Source organism: Heptranchias perlo, unplaced genomic scaffold, assembly GCF_035084215.1.
Source record: "Heptranchias perlo isolate sHepPer1 unplaced genomic scaffold, sHepPer1.hap1 HAP1_SCAFFOLD_263, whole genome shotgun sequence".
NCBI lineage: Eukaryota > Metazoa > Chordata > Chondrichthyes > Hexanchiformes > Hexanchidae > Heptranchias > Heptranchias perlo.
This window is the reverse complement of record NW_027139275.1, coordinates 233052-254606: the sequence shown is the minus strand read 5'-3', so window position 1 is coordinate 254606 and position 21555 is coordinate 233052. Positions and strand designations below refer to the sequence as shown.

The window sequence follows — 21555 nt, the reverse complement described above, 5'->3', positions numbered from 1 at the left end:
CCTCGAGCCTGCTCCACCATTTCATGAGATCATGGCTGATCTGATGTTTACCTCAACTCCACTTTCCCGCCCTTTCCCCATATCCTTTGACGCCCTTGCGAATCAAAATTTTTTTCGAACTCAGCCTTGAATGTCTTCAATGACTCAGCCTCCACAGCTTTTTGGGGTAAAGAATTCCAAAGATTCACAACCCTCTGGGAGAAGAAATTCCTCCTCATGTCCGTCTTAAAAGGGCAACCCCTTATTCTGAGACTATGCCCCCTAGTTTTAGATTCCCCCATGAGGGGTAACATCCTCTCAGCATCTACCCTGTCAAGTCCCCTCAGAATCTTGTATGTTTCAATAAGATCTCCTCTCATTCTTCTAAACTCCAATAATTATGGACCAAACCTGTTCAATCTTTCCTCATAAGACAACCCTTCCATCGCCGTAATCAACCTCGTGAACCTTCTCTGAACTGCCTCCAATGCAAGTATGACCTTCCTTAAATAAGGTCACCAGAACTGTACGCAGTACTCCAGATGTGGTCTCACCAGCACCCTGTAGAGTTGTAGCATGACTTCCCTGCTTTTATACTCCATCCTGCTGGAAATAAAGGCCAATATTCCGTATGTCTTCCGGATTACCTGCTGCAGTTGTATGTTGACTTTTTATATTTCATGTAGGAGGACACCAAGGTCCCTCTGTACGGCAGCGTTTTGTAGTATTTCTCCATTCAAATAATATTTTGCTTTTTTATTTTTCCTCCCAAAGGGGATGACTTCACATTTTCCCACATTATATTCCATCCACCAATTTTTTGCCCATCCGCTTAACCTGTCAATATCTCTTTACAGACAATTTGTGTCCTTATCGCAACTTGCTTATCCACCTTTCTTTGTATCATCAACAAATTTGGCCACAAGACACCCTGTTCCTTCATCCAAGCCATGAATATATATTGTAAATAGTTGAGGCCCCAGCACTGATCGCTGCGGCACCCCACTCATTACTGGAAATTCCGATAAATTCCTGCTGCTCCAATTGGTCCGGATATCTCCTTAATCACCAGGGCGGGGTTAATGGTGAAACTGACGGTCCTGTGGTGCAGTTGGAAAATAAACATTAATTGAACCCGTCAGTTGCAACAATTAATAAAACGAAATTAATAAATGTAAATGAAAAAAATATGATCTGGAGTTCACCAAAGTGGGGGGGGGCTTCTATGCTGTGTGTTTGTCCCGGTTTAAATGGCACGAAGGGCTGGGCTTTCAGTTTATTTCATTTTCCTTGGTCCAAAAGCGCTCGCCCTGCTTCCAATGTCTTTGTTTTTCGGCCTGATATTAAGAGAATCAATGGCGGCTGCATCACCCAGCATGCAGCGCGGTTCAGATTGTGCCCTATCTGAATCAGTGGAGTCCAGAGCGCAGGCGCAGTAGTGCCTCATTATCGGGCAGTGTGTCCTGAGCATGCGCGGCCAGTCGAGGCTGCGGGAGGAGCGCGTTCGGTGCAGGTCAGAGGATCGGAGCAAGAGGCTCAATAAACCCCGGGGCCCGGGTCCGGGCTCAGGCCCAGGCTCAGGCTTTACAAACCCCGAGTGCGGCCCCAGACCCGAATATAAAACAGTGAACATTATCCCCCCCTCACTACCCGCCGGGAAATGAAGGGGAAATGGGGATCGGTCAGGGAGCGTCTGTAAATGAAGGAGAAATGGGGATCGGTCAGGGAGCGTCTGTAAATGAAGGAGAAATGGTGATCGGTCAGGGAGCGTCTGTAAATGAAGGAGAAATTGAGATCAGTCAGGGAGCGTCTTTAAATGAAGGAGAATGGTGATCGGTCAGGGAGCGTCTGTAAATGAAGGAGAAATGGAGATCAATCAGGGAGTGTCTGTAAATGAAGGAGAATGGTGATCGGTCAGGGAGCGTCTGTGAATGTTGGAGAAATTGTGTTCGGTCAGGGAGCGTCTGTAAATGATGGAGAAATGGTGATCGGTCAGGGAGCGTGTGTAAATGAAGGAGAAATGGGGATCAGTCAGGGAGCGTCTGTGAATGAAGGAGAAATGGTGATCGGTCAGGGAGCGTCTGTAAATGAAGGAGAAATGGTGATCGGTCAGGGAGCATCTGTAAATGAAGGAGAAATGGTGATCACTCAGGGAGCGTCTGTGAATGATGGAGAAATGGTGATCAGTCGGGGAGCATCTATAAATGAAGCAGAAATGGTGATCAGTCAGGGAGCGCCTGTAAATGAAGGTGAAATGGTGATCGGTCAGGGAAAGTCTGTAAATGAAGGAGAAATGTTGATCGGTCAGGGAGCGTCTATAAATGAAGGAGAAATGGTGATCAGTCGGGGAGCATCTATAAATGAAGGAGAAATGGTGATCAGTCAGGGAGCGTCTGTAAATGAAGGAGAAATGGTGATCGGTCAGGGAAAGTCTGTAAATGAAGGAGAAATGGTGATCGGTCAGGGAGCGTCTGTAAATGAAGGAGAACTGGTGATCGGTCAGGGAAAGTCTGTAAATGAAGGAGAAATGGTGATCGGTCGGGGAGCGTCTATAAATGATGGAGAAATGGTGATCGGTCTGGGAGCGTCTGTAAATGAAGGAGAAATGGTGATCAATCAGGGAGCTTCTGTAAATGATGGAGAAATGGTGATCGGTCAGGGACCGTCTGTAAATGAAGGAGAAATGGTGATCGGTCAGGGAGAGTCTGTAAATGAAGGAGAAATGGTGATCGGTCAACGAACGTTTGTAAATGAAGGAGAAATGGTGATCGGTCAGGGACCGTCTGTAAATGAAGGAGAAACAGTGATCAGTCAGGGAGAGTCTGTAAATGAAGGAGAAATGGTGATCTCTATATCTTCAGTCATCCAGGGAGCTCTGGCTTTGGATGCCGTTCCTTTCCTCCTCATGGGAATCTGTCTGCTCTGCACCTGAACCAACTCCTCCTTGAAGGCCTCCCACTGTTGAATTCCTGTTCTGCCTGCCAATTTTTGATTCCAGTCCACACGGACAAGATCCCTTTTTAACTCACTGGAATTAGTCCTCCTCCAGTTAAGAATTTTCACATTTGACTGTCCCCTGTCCTTTTCCATAACTGTTCTGAACCGAATGAGATTATGATCACTGCTGCCCCATTGAAACATGCTCCACCTGCCCCACTTCATTTTCCACACCGAGTCCACTGCTATACTCACACTCACTCTCTCACACTCACTCACACTCTCTCTCACAATCACTCTCACATTCACTCTCTCACTCTCTCACATTCACTCTCACATTCCTCTCTCACCCTTTCACTCATGGTTGAGGGCCACTGAAAGATGATGCGATGGGTTTGGATTTCAGCACAGGGAGGAGGGAGAGTGTGTTGGACGGGGATTTACAGCTTTGAGGAATGAGAGAAGAAATAATGTTCCATAGAAAGTAGAGTTATCTGATCTGAATTTCCATCCTGTACTTACAGTGATAACTTTTCTAAACTCCTTTTACAGGGGAGGATTTGCAGACAGGAAACTCAAACCAAAGATCACGTCAAGATCTGACAGAGTCACTCGATTCATCAGGACCTGAATATCATCGGCCTTTGAATGTGGAAAGAGAAACATTTGTCTGTTCTATCTGTGGGAGAAGATTTCTAACATCAGTTTGAGTGGAAAAGCACCGAGACACACACACCCGAGTGAGAGTGTTCCAGTGCACTGACTGTGGAAAGAGCTTTAACCAGTTACACAGCCTGAAAAAACACCGCACCATTCACAGTGGGGAGAAACCGTACACGTGTTCTGTGTGTGGACGAGGCTTCAACTGATCGTCCAACCTGGAGAGACACAAGGACACCCGGACCACGGAGAAACCGTGGAAATGTGGGGACTGTAGGAAGGGATTCAATTACCCTTCAGAGCTGGAAACTCATCGACGCATTCACACTGGGGAGAGGCCGTTCACCTGCTCCGTGTGTGGGAAGGGATTCATTCGGTCATCCACCCTGCTGAGACACCAGCGAGTTCACTCTGATGAGAGACCTTTTAAATGTTCTGACTGTGAGAAGAGGTTTAAAAGCAAAAGTATTCTGCTGTCACACCAACGCACCCACACTGGGGAGAGGCCGTTCACCTGCTCCGTGTGTGGGAAAGGATTCACTTGGTCATCGACCCTGCTGAGACACCAGCGAGTTCACACGAGGGAGAGACCGTTCCCCTGCTCTGTGTGTGGGAAGAGATTCACTCAATCATCCCACCTGCTGACACACCAACGCACCCACGCTGGTGAGAAGCCGTTCTCCTGCTCCGTGTGTAAGAAGAGATTCACTCGGTCATCCCTCCTTCTGTCACACCAGCGAGTTCACACTGAAGAGAGACGTTCAAATGTTCTGACTGTGAGAAAAGATTTAAAATCAGAAATTATCTGCTGAGACATCGACGCACTCACACTGGGGAGAGACTGTTCACCTGCTCCGTGTGTGGGAAGAGATTCACTAATTCATCCCACCTTCTGAAACATCAACTTGTTCACACGATTGAGTGACCTTTCAACTCAGTGACTGTGAGAAGAGCACAAATGAACTGCTGACACATCAACGCATGCCCATTGGTTGAGAGACTGTTCACCTGCTCCGTGTGTGGGAAGGGATTCACTCAGTCATCACACGTGCTGAGACACCAGCGAGTTCACATATGACTGCAGCGGTTGGATTCTGCTGTTAATCCCATCCAGGACTGAACCATGTTCATTGTGACAGTTGGGGTTTGTTTCTCCTGATGTTCATAACCCCTATAACTGGGCTGGAGTTTAATATTCAGGATATTTGTGAAATAAATCAGCTTTATTTTAAACCCTTGTTGTAGATTTTGGTCTTTCCCACCTGAGTGTTTAGCATCACCTGACTGGAGCTCAGAAAGGACAATCTGGGGGGAGGATCGTCCGGTGGGAACAGAACTTCAGCCTGGACACAGTCCTTCAGGGCCACACTGAGAGGGGCAAACGGCACTTTGGTCTTTCTCGTCTCTCTTCACTGACAGAAAAGTCACCGTGCGGTGTCCAGTCTAAAAATGACTGTGGTAATTATTCTATGAAGATTTAACCTGTTTGTGTGACAGTCCTGAGTCTACCATTTAAGGCAGGTGTTAACTCATTTAAAATAAACCTGTTTAAAATAAATGGGTTGAAGTCTGCATGAAAATAGCAGAGGGAGGAGTTCACAGGAGCCTGTTAACTGCTGGTACAATTATACAACAGTCATTTGATCTCCAGATAAAGAAGGACCTGCAGTGTGTTCCAGAATTCCCGGTTTTATTGATGTGTGCGTGTTAGACACCAGGATCACTAAAACTACACGATCCGGACCATCCACAGGGTGGGGGCGATCCCGACAGTTATTCTGGGATCACTCCCACTGCGGAACTCCACCACTGACCCTGCTGAAGGTTGTAGGCTCAGGGAGTGGGGCCTCCAGGAGTGGACTGTAAGATAGCTGACAAAGATATGCTGAGGTACCAGAGGAATCCTTACTAAGGAACCGTCTGGGGTTTTACCTCTCAGTGTGGGTCTAGCGGTGAATGATTCCTGACTCCCCGAACTGTCTTACATTTAACCCAGATCGGATCAGGATGAATTCAGTTTACAGGAGAATTGGGTCAAATATCACCCACAATCGAGGGAGACAAAAGCAGCCATTAGAGAAGCTCAGAGATCTTTGGAAAAGAAGATGGTGCCCAATTCTGAGAATAATAGCAAATGTCTTTCCAGCTCCGTCAGGAGTCAGAAGACCATTAAAGATGCTTCAGGGCCACTGAAAGACAGTTCAGGACAGATTCCCGGGCTATGGCAGAGCTGTTGAATGACTATTTCTCAACAGTCTACACTCCTGTGGATGAGGCTCAGATTCCAGCTGTGGGATGTGCTGTCAACAATAACATCATAAATATTAAAATAGAATGGGATGTCACTTTGGATAAAATATGAACTCTCAAAATGCATTGTGCTCCAGGTCCAGATGATATCCACCCCCGGGTGTTTAAAGAGATGGGACAGGTGCTCTGTGAGCCCCTTGCCTGTATCTTCAACAGCTCAATAGAGTCAGGGATTGTCCCCTGAGATTGGAAGGGAGCTCATGTAGTTCCCATTTTCATTAAAGGGGACAAATCAGAGCCGGGGAATGACAGGCCCATCAGTGTGACCTCGATCAGAGGGAAGATGCTTGAAGGGATCCTCAGAGATGCTGTTTATGATCACGGGGAAAGAGAGGGAGCCATTAGAGATACTCAACACGGCTTCTGGGAAAGAAAATGGTGTCTTACAAACTTGCTTGAGTTTTTTGAAGAAGTTGCTGGGTTAGTGGATGAGGGTAATCCGGTTCACATTGTCTATCTCAGGGATGTCAAACTCATTTCCTATGGTGAACCTGACCCGATATCCTGGCACTTGGCCTGGGCCACATTCAGCATAAGTTATTAAACTAGAAATAGATGAAGATGAACTATATTGGTATTTACTTACATTTAGATTTTATTTACAGCTACTGCTGCTCCCGATACCTGGCACCTCTGAGCTTGAACTATTGCACCAGCATTTAGAGTAAATGACTGGGCTGAGGCCTGTCTTGGATAAAAACATGAGGACCACTTGTCATTACAGAACTGTGTGCCCCAAACACTAACCGTGGAAGTGAATTCCACAGACTGCCTACTCCCTATGTAAAGAAGTTTCTCTTGACGACTGCTCTAAAACAGAGAGTGGGGTTAATTGTAGCGACTCACACTGTATAAGGTGGAAAGTGGGGCTCCACAAGGATTGGTTCTGGGACCACTGTTCACAATTCACATCAATGAATTGGACTCGGGAATCGGAAGTACAATTTCAAAATTTACAGATGACACCAGATTGGCGGGGTGGGGTGGAGTTTGGATAATATTGATGAAGATTGCGACCAAATACAAAATACATTCATAAACTTGCAAATTGGGTGTATAATTGGCCGATGAATTTTAATGCAGATGACAGTGAAGTGGAGCATTTTGGGAGCAAGAATTTGGAAATTGTGCCCTGTATCCCCAAGTCCAAGTCATTAATGTATATCAAGGAAAGCAGTGGTCCCAGCACCGACCCCTGGGGAACACCACTGTACACCTCCCTCCATTCCGAAAAACAACCGTTCACCACTACACTCTGTTTCCTGTTATTTAGCCAATTCTGTATCCATGCTGCTCCTGCCCCTTTTATTCCATGGGCTTCAATCTTGATGACAAACCCATTATGCGGCACTTTATCTGACGCCTTTTCGAAGTCCATACACACCACATTAACTGCATTGCCCTCATCTGCTCTCTGTTACCTCATCAAAAAACTGGATCAATTTAATGAAACACGATTTGCCTTTAACAAATCCGTGCTGGCTTTCCCTAATCCTTGTCCAAGTGACTGCTAATTCTGTCCCGGATTATCGTTGCGAGAACTTTCTCCACGACCGAGGTTAAACTGACTGGTCAGTAGTTGCTGGATTTTTTCTTTCACCCTTTCTTGAACAGGGGTGTAACATTTGCAATTCTCCAGTCCTCTGGCATCACCCCCATATCTAAGGATGTTTGGAGGTTTTTTGCCAGTCCCTCTGCAATTTCCACCGTTACTTCCCTCAGCAGCCGAGGATGCATCCCATCCGGACCAGATGACGTATCTACTTTAAGTACAGCCAGCCTTTCCAGTACCTCCTCTTTATGAATTTTTAGCCAATCCAGTATCTCGACAACATCTTCCTTCATTGACACTCTGGCAGCGTCTTCTTCCTTGGGAAAGACAGATGCAATGTATTTATTTAGTACCTCCGCCATGCCCACTGCCTCCCACTGCTACTAATTCGTTATAATCTGGGCCAGTGGTGCAATGGATAACGCATTAGGTTCGATTCCTACCTGGCTCGGATTTTTATATGCAAAATTTTATGGCCTTCAATACCTTGCAAGCTGTCCTACTTGGTGGTGCTGCCTGGCTCCATACCTGGTAAGTGCCTTCTCAGTGCAGCAAGCAGTGCATCAGTGTCATAATCTGAAGGTGCTGAATTTAATCTTCAGAGAAGGCATCAAGGATTACGAAGCTTTTTTTCCATCTCTCACTTCATCTTTCCATCTTTGCTGCATCGCAAAATCAAGAACTTTTGTTTACTGCAGCATATCAAAAGATTTGCTGCCCCTTGATCTCTCTGTACCCAAACACACAGTGAAGTTTAGGAAGTCCATGGGCGATGGACTCACTGACAACACTCTTGTTTCTGTATAATTGCACCAAGACAAACGGTGAGTGGAGAATATAATCAACGATCCCGCTACTTCTCACATGCCAAGTGAGCGCTCCACCAGTTGAGCTAATTCCTCGTTTGCTGTTTGTAAATCGCCTCTCACAGTTCCTGCCTCACACTCGCCTTCAAGCTGCTCCAAGACCAGCAGAGAAATCTTGCCTTGGGTTGCCGCTCCCTGAATATATTAAATACTTTGCTCCAATCGGCGGTATCGAGCATCAGCAAGTGAGGAACAGCAGAACGGGAAGCCACAGTAATCATGAATGATGCTGAGAAGAGCCCGAGCCTTCGGAAGGAAGACGAGGTCACCGGAAAGCAACAGCCGCCCGAGCTCGAGGAGCAGCGAGAGCCCTGACTGACTGACTGATCGAAGACCATTTTGCCTGAAATTGAGGGCGATTTGAAGTGTTGCTGCTCAAAGGCACTCCCTGCTGGTGAGCAGAGGGAAATGCTCGAGTGAAACAGCCGTGCTCGGGCAGACACAGAAAGCTTTTTGGTTTTGGAAAGGAGAAGAGGTGTCTTGTGCCTGAGTGACAACATGTTAATCTGTGAGCTGCCTGTGAAGTTCAGAGAGTGACCTTGAGGTAATTGCTGCTTATTCCAAAATCACACTCACTCCTTCGAGCCGGAATTGAACCAGCGACCGAAGGATGACTTTATTTTGTTTTATTCACTACAGTCCTCCGCTCTACCAGCTGAGCTATCGAAGGGAAGTGATAAACAGTGCTGTCTTTGGTGATTGTTCACCGTGCGCCTGTTGACACGTTCAGACTCGTGGAGTCCGGTGCTGATCGAAGACTTCTTTTGCCTGAAAGCGAGAGCTGAGTGTTTTGAAGTGTTGCTGCTCAAAAGCGCTCCCTGCTGGTGAGCAGAGGCAGAGCAGCCTTGTTTGGGCAGACACAGAAAGTTTTCAGGTTTGAGAAAGGAAAAGAGGCGTCCTGTGCCTTCATGGCAACATGTTAATCTGTGAGGTGCCTGTAAAGTTCAGAGAGCGACCTTGAACTAATTGCTGCTTATTGCAAAATCACACGTTCTCCTTCGAGCAGGAATTGAACAAATGACGGAAGGATGACTTTGTCTTATTTTCCACGACAGTCTTGTCGCTCGACCAGCTGAGGTATCGAAGGGAAGCGGCAAAAATGTTTCACTTTGGTGATTGTTCACCGTGCACCTTTGACACACCCGGACTCGTGGATTCCAGTGCTCATGACTGAGGCTGACTCGGGACCTGCTCATACCGCAGTGCTGTGGGAGTGGGAGCTGCTCCGTGTTCTCCACAGCCTGGGCCAGTGACACAATGAATAATGGGACTGATTATTGATCTGGAGATTGTGGGTTTAAGTTTACGGAGGGTGTAAAGTGGGAGGCCGGGCCTGGAGAGCATTGGAATAGTCGAGTCTGGAGGGAAACAAAGGCACGGATGAGGGTTTCAGCAGCAGAACATCATTCTGGAAGTTGGGATTTGTTTCTGCTGATGTTAATAACCGCAATAACTGGGCTGAAATTCAATATTCTGGATCGATGTCAAATAAATCAACTTTGTTTCAAACAGAATGGGTCAATTACTTGATGAATTCAAGATAAGAGACTAATTGATGTCCTCATTACCGATTATTTTGCCTTTTCTCCTTTCTCACTGTAGATTATTTCAGTTCTCATCCCTTCAATTACTCTCATGGCCAAGTCCCAGCTCCCCGGTCCTTCCCGAGTGCCTCTCCCAGCCTTGGGATCCAGGGAAGGTATCAGTAATGTACCCGGGATCACTAAACACAAAACCCAGTCTGTGAATCACTTTCAGCTACTGGACTTATCGTGTGTCCCACAGCATCTCTCTCACCTTCGATGTGTGAATAGAGCATCAGGCCTGGGAATCTCGTCTTCAATTTAAATACACTCAGCAAATGTATTTAACAAAATACAAACAAGTAAACACATCAAGGCCCAATAATCCAGCACTAAATTCAAAGGAGTAAGTCTGTTATCAAACTCCTTGAGTGGACAGAATAAAGAAAAATCCCAACTCTAAGATCCCCTCGAATCCTTTGCAAATTCCTCACAAATCTTGACAATAATCAACAAGTCTAATTGAATGTTGACCTTTATCTCGAGTGGGGTTGGAATACAGAAGTGATGCTTCAGTTGTAATGAACCTTGGTCAGACCCCACCTGGAGAACTGGGCACCGAACCGAGGGAGAGATAAATCGGCCTTGGAAAAGGTACAGTGCAGATTCACCAGAATGATGCCGGGGTTAAAAGGGTTAAATTATGAGGACGGGTGGCATAAACTTGGTTTTTATTCCCATGAGTTTAGAACATTGAGATGTGACCTCATCGAGGTGTTTAAAATAATAAAATGATTCAATAAGGTAGATACAGAGAAATGATTTCTTCTGGAGGGGAATCCAGAACAAGAGGGCATAAGAAATCGGAGCAGGAGTGGGCCATACGGCCCCTCGAGCCTGCTCTGCCATTCAGTAAGAACATGGCTGATCTTCTACCTTAACTCCACTTTCCTGCCCGATTCTTTGATTCCCTCGGTGTCCAAAAATCTCTCAATCTCATTCTTGAATATATTCAATGACTGAGCATCCACAGCCCTCTGGGGTAGAAAATTCCAAATATTGACAACCCTCTGAGTGAAGAAATTTTTCCTCATCTCAGTCCTACATGGCCGATCCCTTATCCTGAGACTCTGCTCCCTAATTCTAGACTCTCCAGGAAGGGGAAACTTCCTCTCAGCATCTACCCTGTCAAGCCCTCAATGAGATCACCTCTCATTCTTCTAAACTCCAGAGAATATCGGGCCATTCTACTCAATCTCTCCTCATACAACAACCCTCTCATCCCAGGAATCAATTGAGTGAACCTTCGTTGCACCCCTTCTAAGGCAAGTATATCCTTCCTCAGGTAAGGAGACCAAAACTGTACACAGTGCTCCAGGTGTGGTCTCACCAAGGCCCAATATAATTGCAGCAAGACTTCCTTACTCTTATTCTCCAACACACTTGCAATAAAGGCCAACATACCATTTGCTTTCCTAATTGTTTGCTGTACGTGGATATTAACTTTCTGTGATCCGTGTACAAGGACACCCAAATCCCTCTGAACACCAACATTTCTTAGACTCTCACTTTTCAAAAAAATATTCTGCTTTTCTATTCTTCCGACCAAAGTGAATAATTTTCACATTTCCCCACATTATACTCCATCTGCCACCTTCTTGATAATCTTAAAATTAGAGCTCGGTCATTTACGAGCAAAATAAGGTGGCAATTTTTCAAACAAAGGTTAGTGGAAATTACAAACTCACTTCCCCGAAAGGCTGTGGATGCTGGGGCTCGAAGGAAATTTTCAATATTGAGATTGATAGATTTGTGTTGTGTGAGGGGTGAAAGGGACATGGAGCAAAGAAGAGCAAATGGAGTTGTGGCACAGATTCGTCCTGATCCAATTGAATGGCGGAGTGGGCTTCAGGGGCTAAATGGTTCATTCCAGTTCCTGAAACAAGAAACTGACACCAATCACCTCCAGTCTGATAAAAAAAATCACAGTCACTGACACCAATCTCCTCCTGTTTGATATAAACCAACCCCACAGTCACTGACACCAATCACCTCCACTCTGATATGAACCAACCCCACAGTCACTGACACCAATCTCCTCCACTCTGATATAAACCAACCCCACAGTCACTGACACCAATCTCTTCCACTCTGATATAAACCAACCCCACAGTCACTGACACCAATCTCCTCCACTCTGATATAAACCAACCCCACAGTCACTGACACCAATCTCCTCCACTCTGATATAAACCAACCCCACAGTCACTGACACCAATCTCCTCCACTCTGATATAAACCAATCCCACAGTCACTGACACCAATCACCTCCACTCTGATATAAACCAACCCCACAGTCACTGACACCAATCTCCTCCACACTGATATAAACCAACCCCACAGTCACTGACACAAATCGCACTGAATGGTGGAACAGGCTCGAGGGGCTGAATGGCCTACTCCTGTTCCTAATGTTCCGATGTCACACTGAAGTTTCTAACATTCCTCTTCACAGTTCTTAATGCTCCCGATCTTGGTGCTGTCAGGAAATGTTGATCTTATGCCCTTGTACCCAAGCCCAGGTCATTGCTCGATATTGAGAAGAGCAATGGTCCCAACACTGCCCCTGGGGGACACCACTGTTTACATCCCCACAGTCTGAAAAACATCCATTAACCAATACTCTGCCCTTTATCAAACTTCCCATCCACACTGACCCACTCCCTGTAATACCGTGAGCTTTAATCTGATCAACAAGCCTCCTGTCCGGCATCTGATCAAACATTTTGTAACAATCCATCTTCACAACATCCATTGCATTTTATCACAACACAGTGTTATTTCCTCCAATAATCCCTGCTGTCTGTCCTGAATTAATCCATTTTATCCCTACACTGTGTTATTCCCTCCAATATTCCCTGCTGTCTGACCTGAATTAATCCATTTTATCCCTACATTGTGTTATTTCCTCCAATAATCCCTGCTGTCTGTCCTGAATTAATCCATTTTATCCCCACACTGTGTTATTTCCTCCAATAATCCCTGCTGTCTGTCCTGAATTAATCAATTTTATCCCTACACTGTGTTATTTCCTCCAATAATCCCTGCTGTCTGTCCTGAATTAATCCATTTTATCCCCACACTGTGTTATTTCCTCCAATAATCCCTGCTGTCTGTCCTGAATTAATCAATTTTATCCCTACACTGTGTTATTTCCTCCAATAATCCCTGCTGTCTGTCCTGAATTAATCCATTTCATCCCTACACTGTGTTATTTCCTCCAATAATCCCTGCTGTCTGTCCTGAATTAATCCATTTTATCCCTACACTGTGTTATTTCCTCCAATAATCCCTGCTGTCTGTCCTGAATTAATCCATTTTATCCCTACACTGTGTTATTTCCTCCAATATTCCCTGCTGTCTGTCCTGAATTAATCCATTTTATCCCTACACTGTGTTATTCCCTCCAATATTCCCTGCTGTCTGTCCTGAATTAATCCATTTTATCCCTACACTGTGTTATTCCCTCCAATAATCCCTGCTGTCTGTCCTGAATTAATCCATTTTATCCCTACACTGTGTTATTTCCTCCAATAATCCCTGCTGTCTGTCCTGAATTAATCCATTTTATCCCTACACTGTGTTATTTCCTCCAATATTCCCTGCTGTCTGTCCTGAATTAATCCATTTTATCCCTACACTGTGTTATTTCCTCCAATATTCCCTGCTGTCTGTCCTGAATTAATCCATTTTATCCCTACACTGTGTTATTTCCTCCAATAATCCCTGCTGTCTGTCCTGAATTAATCCATTTCATCCCTACACTGTGTTATTCCCTCCAATAATCCCTGCTGTCTGTCCTGAATTAATCCATTTTATCCCTACACTGTGTTATTTCCTCCAATAATCCCTGCTGTCTGTCCTGAATTAATCCATTTTATCCCTACACTGTGTTATTTCCTCCAATAATCCCTGCTGTCTGTCCTGAATTAATCCATTTTATCCCAACACTGTGTTATTTCCTCCAATAATCCCTGCTGTCTGTCCTGAATTAATCCATTTTATCCCTACACTGTGTTATTCCCTCCAATATTCCCTGCTGTCTGTCCTGAATTAATCCATTTTATCCCTACACTGTGTTATTTCCTCCAATAATCCCTGCTGTCTGTCCTGAATTAATCCATTTTATCCCTACACTGTGTTATTTCCTCCAATAATCCCTGCTGTCTGTCCTGAATTAATCCATTTTATCCCTACACTGTGTTATTTCCTCCAATATTCCCTGCTGTCTGTCCTGAATTAATCCATTTTATCCCTACACTGTGTTATTTCCTCCAATAATCCCTGCTGTCTGTCCTGAATTAATCCATTTTATCCCTACACTGTGTTATTCCCTCCAATAATCCCTGCTGTCTGTCCTGAATTAATCCATTTTATCCCTGCACTGTGTTATTCCCTCCAATAATCCCTGCTGTCTGTCCTGAATTAATCCATTTTATCCCTACACTGTGTTATTCCCTCCAATAATCCCTGCTGTCTGTCCTGAATTAATCCATTTTATCCCTACACTGTGTTATTTCCTCCAATATTCCCTGCTGTCTGTCCTGAATTAATCCATTTTATCCCTACACTGTGTTATTCCCTCCAATAATCCCTGCTGTCTGTCCTGAATTAATCCATTTTATCCCTACACTGTGTTATTCCCTCCAATAATCCCTGCTGTCTGTCCTGAATTAATCCATTTTATCCCTACACTGTGTTATTTCCTCCAATATTCCCTGCTGTCTGTCCTGAATTAATCCATTTTATCCCTACACTGTGTTATTCCCTCCAATAATCCCTGCTGTCTGTCCTGAATTAATCCATTTTATCCCTACACTGTGTTATTCCCTCCAATATTCCCTGCTGTCTGTCCTGAATTAATCCATTTTATCCCTACACTGTGTTATTCCCTCCAATATTCCCTGCTGTCTGTCCTGAATTAATCCATTTTATCCCCACACTGTGTTATTTCCTCCAATATTCCCTGCTGTCTGTCCTGAATTAATCCATTTTATCCCCATACTGTGTTATTCCCTCCAATATTCCCTGCTGTCTGTCCTGAATTAATCCATTTTATCCCTACACTGTGTTATTCCCTCCAATAATCCCTGCTGTCTGTCCTGAATTAATCCATTTTATCCCTACACTGTGTTATTCCCTCCAATAATCCCTGCTGTCTGTCCTGAATTAATCCATTTTATCCCTACACTGTGTTATTCCCTCCAATATTCCCTGCTGTCTGTCCTGAATTAATCCATTTTATCCCTACACTGTGTTATTCCCTCCAATAATCCCTGCTGTCTGTCCTGAATTAATCCATTTTATCCCTACACTGTGTTATTCCCTCCAATATTCCCTGCTGTCTGTCCTGAATTAATCCATTTTATCCCTACACTGTGTTATTCCCTCCAATATTCCCTGCTGTCTGTCCTGAATTAATCCATTTTATCCCTACGCTGTGTTATTTCCTCCAATAATCCCTGCTGTCTGTCCTGAATTAATCCATTTTATCCCTACACTGTGTTATTCCCTCCAATATTCCCTGCTGTCTGTCCTGAATTGATCCATTTTATCCCTACATTGTGTTATTCCCTCCAATATTCCCTCCTCTTTGTCCTTTATTAAAGTCCAGTTTTTCCCTCGAGTTTGACATCAATCAGGTTTAAAATTGATGCAGAGTTTCAGCCAATGAGGGAGATCCGGGCTCAGCCCCGCCCACTCGGTGCCGCAAGTCCCGCCCCTCACCCACTCCCATTGGTTGGAGGACCATCCGCCCGCTCGGTCCTCCAGCCCCTCTCCGCTCTTCCTATTGGTCCGGAGCTCCCGTCAATCACCCGGGCAGTGTGAGCTGAGCATGCGCGGCGGGCGGGGAGTGAGGCCGAGATCGTGTCGGCAACAGGTGAGAGATGGGCGGGGGGAGCGGGTTAATAAACCCCGGGGGAGGGGGCGGGGGCTTCACAAACCCCGAGTGCGGCCCCGGGCCCGAATATCAAACAGTGAACATTCTCCTCTCTCTCTCTACACTCCGGGGGCTCCGGTTTAGATCAGACCCGAAACTCAACACACGGCCCGCGGCCTCCGAGCATGCGCAGTGTCAGCGTCAAACCTCGTGACTCATCGAATCAGGGAGCGTCTGTAAATGAAGGAGAAATGGTGATCAGTCAGGCAGCGTCTGTAAATGAAGGAGAAATGGTGATCGGTCAGGGAGAGTCTGCAAATGAAGGAGAAATGGCGATCGGTCAGGGAGCGTCTGTAAATGAAGGAGAAATGGTGATCTCGACATCTTCAGTCATCCAGGGAGCTCAAGCTTTGGATGCCATGTCTTTCCTCCTCGTGGGAATCTGTCTGCTCTGTTCCCAAACCAACTTCTCCTTGAAGGCCTCCCATTGTTCAATTATTGTTCTGCCTGCCAATTCTTGATGCCAATTAACCTGGACAAGATCCCTTTTTAACTCATGAAATTCGCCCTCCTCCAGTTAAGTATTTTCACATTTGACTGTCCCCTGTCCTTTTCCAAAACTATTCTAAACCGAATGAAATTATGATCACTGCTGCCCCACTGAAACATGCTCCACCTGCCCCACTTCATTCTCCACACCGAGCCCACTGCTGTACTCACACTCTCTCACACTCTCTCACACTCACTCTCTCACACGCACTCTCTCACATTCATTCTCTCACATTCACTCTCTCACATTCACTCTCTCACACTCACTCTCTCACACTCACTCTCTCACCCTTTCACTCATGGTTTCGGGCCACTGAAAGATGATGTGATGGGTTTGGATTTCAGCACAGGGAGGAGGGAGAGTGTGTGGGACGGGGATTTACAGCTTTGAGGAATGAGAGAGGAAATAATGTTCCATAGAAAGTAGAGTTATCTGATCTGAATTTCTATCCTGTACTTACATTGATAACTTTTATCAACTCCTTTAACAGGGGAGGATTTGCAGAGGGAAACTCAAACCAAAGATCACGTCAAGATCTGACAGAGTCACTTGATTCATCAGAACCTGAATATCATCGGCCTTTGAATGTGGAAGGAGAAATGTTTGTCTGTTCTGTCTGTGGGAGAAGATTTCAAACATCAGTGTGAGTGGAAAAGCACCGAGACACACACACACCCGAGTGAGAGTGTTCCAGTGCACTGACTGTGGAAAGAGCTTTAACCAGTTACACAGCCAGAAAAAACATCGCACCATTCACAGCGGGGAGAAACCGTACACGTGTTCTGTGTGTGGACGAGGCTTCAACTGATCGTCCAACCTGGAGAGACACAAGGACACACGGACCACGGAGAAACCGTGGAAATGTGGGGACTGTGGGAAGGGATTCAATTACCCTTCAGAGCTGGAAACTCATCGACGCCGTCACACTGGGGAGAGGCCGTTCACCTGCTCCGTGTGTGGGAAGGGATTCATTCGGTCATCCCACCTCCTGACACACCAGCGAGTTCACTCTGATGAGAGACCTTTTAAATGTTCTGACTGTGAGAAGAGGTTTAAATGCAAAAGGAATCTGCTGACACACCATCGTACCCACACTGGGGAGAGGCCGTTCACCTGCTCCGTGTGTGGGAAGGGATTCACTCAGTCATCCGCCCTGCTGACACACCAGCGAGTTCACACTGGGGAGAGGCCGTTCACCTGCTCCGTGTGTGGGAAGGGATTCACTCAATCATCCACCCTGCTGACACACGAGCGACTTCACACTGATGAGAGACCTTTTAAATGTTCTGACTGTGAGAAGAGGTTTCAAAGCAAAATTGAACTGCTGAGACACCATCGTGCTCGCACTGGGGAGAGGCCGTTCACCTGCTCCGTGTGTGGGAAGGGATTCGCTCTGTCATCACACTTTCTGTCACACCAGCGAGTTCACACTGGGGAGAGGCCGTTCACCTGCTCCGTGTGTGGGAAGGGATTCGCTCAGTCATCGACCCTGCTGACACACCAGCGAGTTCACACTGGGGAGAGGCCATTCCCCTGCTCAGTGTGTGGGAAGGGATTCACTCAGTCATCGACCCTGCTGACACACCAGCGAGTTCACACTGGGGAGAGGCCGTTCACCTGCTCAGTGTGTGGGAAGGGATTCACTTGGTCATCCACCCTGCTGAAACACCAGCGAGTTCACACTGGGGAGAGGCCGTTCACCTGCTCAGTGTGTGGGAAGGGATTCGCTCAGTCATCGACCCTGCTGACACACCAGCGAGTTCACACTGGGGAGAGGCCGTTCACCTGCTCAGTGTGTGGGAAGAGATTCACTCAGTCATCGACCCTGCTGACACACCAGCGAGTTCACACTGAGTGACCTTTAAATGTTCTGACTGTGGGAAGAGATTTAAAATCAGAAACGAACTACTGAGACATTGACGCACTCACACTGGGGAGAGACTGTTCACCTGCTCCGTGTGTGGGAAGAGATTCACTCGATCATCCCACCTTCTGAAACATTAACTTGTTGACACTATTGAGTGACCTTTTAATGCAGTGACTGTGAGAAGAGCTTTAAAAGCAGAAATGCACTGCTGACACATCAACGCATGCCCATTGGTTGAGAGACTGTTCACCTGCTCCGTGTGTGGGAAGGGATTCACTCAGTCATCACACGTGCTGAGACACCAGCGAGTTCACGAAATGAGCAGGTCCAACGAGCCGGTCTGTAACACAGGCCAATGACTCAGTGCAGCTCGTTACCCAGTCACTGGGCTCCGTTATAGCCTCTCCTGTCAGTAACACACAAAGAGAAATTGTAAATCTGAAACAGAAAGAGATAATGTATAACACTTCATATCAACCACCAGTTTTTCCCTCTTTCCGGCTTTTAAAACAATCTGTTTCACAGTTTGTCAAACCCGAAACAGCCTCTGGGATTTGCTGATTGAGAATTTCAGTGGAAATTGGGACCGTCATTAATTATCGGAACAAATATCCCCGATGAGGTTTCGGGATTGTTACTGGTTTATTTATATCAGTTAGTGACCGATTTTAAACTAGGTGAGGGTCTAAACCTCAGGTCAGAGCCTGGGATAGACAAGAGATTCTTCAATGTATCAAGTTAAATTGCACTGATTCCACCAACACTGGACATCACATCCCTCAAACATTGTTACCTGTTACTGTATAAAACTGGTGAGGGTGGAAATGGGAAATAACTGAAAAAAACTTCATTGTATCAAAGTTAATTCTGATCATTATTATTATACAAACATTCTACAGCCGGTCCCTAAAAAAGGACCCAATATCAAACCAGTCCCCAGTCCTTGGGCCTGTGCCTATGTTGTGATTTGCACCCGCTTCTGACTGACTTGGTATCAGACGCACTCCCGTCAACAGTAAACGGATGGAGCCGGATCCATAAGAGAAAAATGAGGACCGAGCTCCGCGGTTCTCCCAGAGTGCGGGAGGCGGAGTAACAGCAGCAGACAGAGAGATCTCTCTAAACCAGCCGCTGCCGCCGGAGAGAAGCGAATCTCGTTCCGAGCCGTGTCTGTCAGGCGCCCGCTGACCCTCTCTTCACTGAAGGGGACCGATTCAGCACCAACAGCACCATTGGATCATTGAATCACCTTCAACACCTGAATTACATCACCACTTAATCCTCTATACACGAGGAAATACAAACCTTGTCCATGCAACCTGTCCTCATAATGTAACCATTTTAGCCCCGGTATCATTCTGGTCTTTCTGCGCTGCACCTCCTGCAAGGCCAATATATCCTTCCTGAGGTCTGGTGCCCAGGACTGAATGCCGTACTCTAAATGTGGCCTCAACAGAGTTTATAGAATTGTGACATAAATTCCACCCTTTTGAATTCCAGTTCCCTTGAGATAAAGGCCGACATTCCATTAGCCATTTTAATTATTTTTTGCACCTGTCTGCCAACTCTTCGTGATTTCCCGAAGTATCTCTGCTCACCCACAGTTCCTGGCTTCTCACCATTTTGAAAATACTCTGATTTATCTTGCTTAGGGCCAAAGTGGATGGCCTCACACTTCCCCAGATTGAAACTTTGAACAGTCTGGGGCTCTTTTGTTTCGAAAAGAGAAGGCTGAGGGTGACCTGATACAGGACTTTAAGATTATGCAAGGGTTTGATAGGTCAGATGTAGATAAGGTGTTTGTACTTTTGGGAGTGGGGACGTCAGAACTTAGGGCCATGAATATAATAGTCATCAATAAATCCAATCTGGCATTCAAGAGAAACATATTTATCCAGAGAGGCGTTAGAATGTGCAGCTCGCTCCCACAAGGAGTAGTTAAGGCGAATATCATGGATGCATTTACGGTGAAGCTGGATAAACACATGGAGGAGAAAGGAATATTCAGGTTTGCTCATCGGGTTAGATGAAGAGGGGTTGGAGGAGGCTCGTCTGCAGCATAAACACCGGTATAGTCTGGTTGGGCCGAATTGCCTGTTTCTGTGATGTACATTCTATGTAATTCTATGTAAGCTCCATCTGACACAGTTTTACCAACTCACTGAATCTATCAATTTCCTTTTATAACTTTATGCTCCCATCTACACTACTCACTGCGCCAAACTTGGTGTCGTCGACAAACCTGGATATACCGCTCTCTATTCCTTTATCTGCCTCATTTATGCAGATCCCTGGGGGACACCACTAATCAAATCCTGTCAATTTGAGTACATACCTATTAACCCTACTCTCTGTCTCCTACCTCCAAACCAACTCCCTCCCCATGTCAATGGGTTGCTTTGAATTCCACATGTTCTCATTTCTGTTAACAGTCTCTGATGTTAAACCTTATCGAATGCCTCTGGAAGTCAATATACACATTACCCCCATTGACACTCCATTATTTACCACATTCGTTACATCTTCAAAAAGGTCAACTAGTTTCGTTAGACTTGACTAACACTTTACAAATCCATGCTGGCTCTCTCTGATCAATTCAGAATTATCCAAGTGCTCAGTCATTCTTTCCCTAATAACGGACACTGGTAACTTCCCCACAACAGACGTCAGACTAATAGGTCTATAATTTCCTGCTTTGTCTCTCCTACCCTTCCTAATTAATGGAATGACATTTGAAATTTTTCAATCCATGGAACAATTCCTGAATCAAGAGAGTTTTGAACGATCATGACTAAAGCATGTACAATTTCCTCACCTATTCCCCTTAGTCCCCTGGGATGGTCACCATCAGGTCCTGGAGATTGGTCTATCTTTAGTCTAATTGTTTTCTCCAATACCATTATTTTACTTACACTGAATCCCCTTGATTTATTTTCAGTTTTCCTCGTGTCTCTGGTACATTATCCTCATGCTTTTCTGTGAGTGTCAAAAAAGGCTGCTATTTCCTGATTTTTCAATTACAATATCACCTCCATTTGTCTTTAAGGGGCCCACATTACTCTTAGTCACCCTTCTTTCTCTTAATGTACGTGTAAAAACCTTGAAAGTTGTCCTTAATTTCACTCACTAGTTTTTCTCGTTTTCCCTCTTTGCACCTTTTACGATTTTTTTTTAGTTTCAGCACCACAATAAACAACTCTTCACTGTGAAATTTGCTCAATTAGTTCTTCAGTGTCAGAGCGAGAATTGTCCATCCCAAATTTATTTCAAGTAACAAACACAAGCACAAATATTCATTCGTGTATCAAAGCACTGATGGACACAGAAAGATAAACACAGCTTGAAACGCAGTCACTATCGGGATTCACAG

General features: G+C 45.5%; 1 protein-coding gene and 1 non-coding gene across 2 annotated transcripts in view; both read right to left on the bottom strand.

The window, feature by feature from the left end:
- LOC137310548 (zinc finger protein 271-like) overlaps positions 1 to 21555 on the bottom strand; it is a 342914-nt gene that overhangs the window by 90408 nt on the left and 230951 nt on the right. The window lies entirely within an intron of this gene.
- Positions 8881 to 8974, bottom strand: trnay-gua (transfer RNA tyrosine (anticodon GUA)). The gene is made up of 2 exons: positions 8938 to 8974; positions 8881 to 8916 (listed from the first exon to the last, which is right to left on the bottom strand). It is a non-coding gene; the product is annotated as a tRNA-Tyr (tRNA).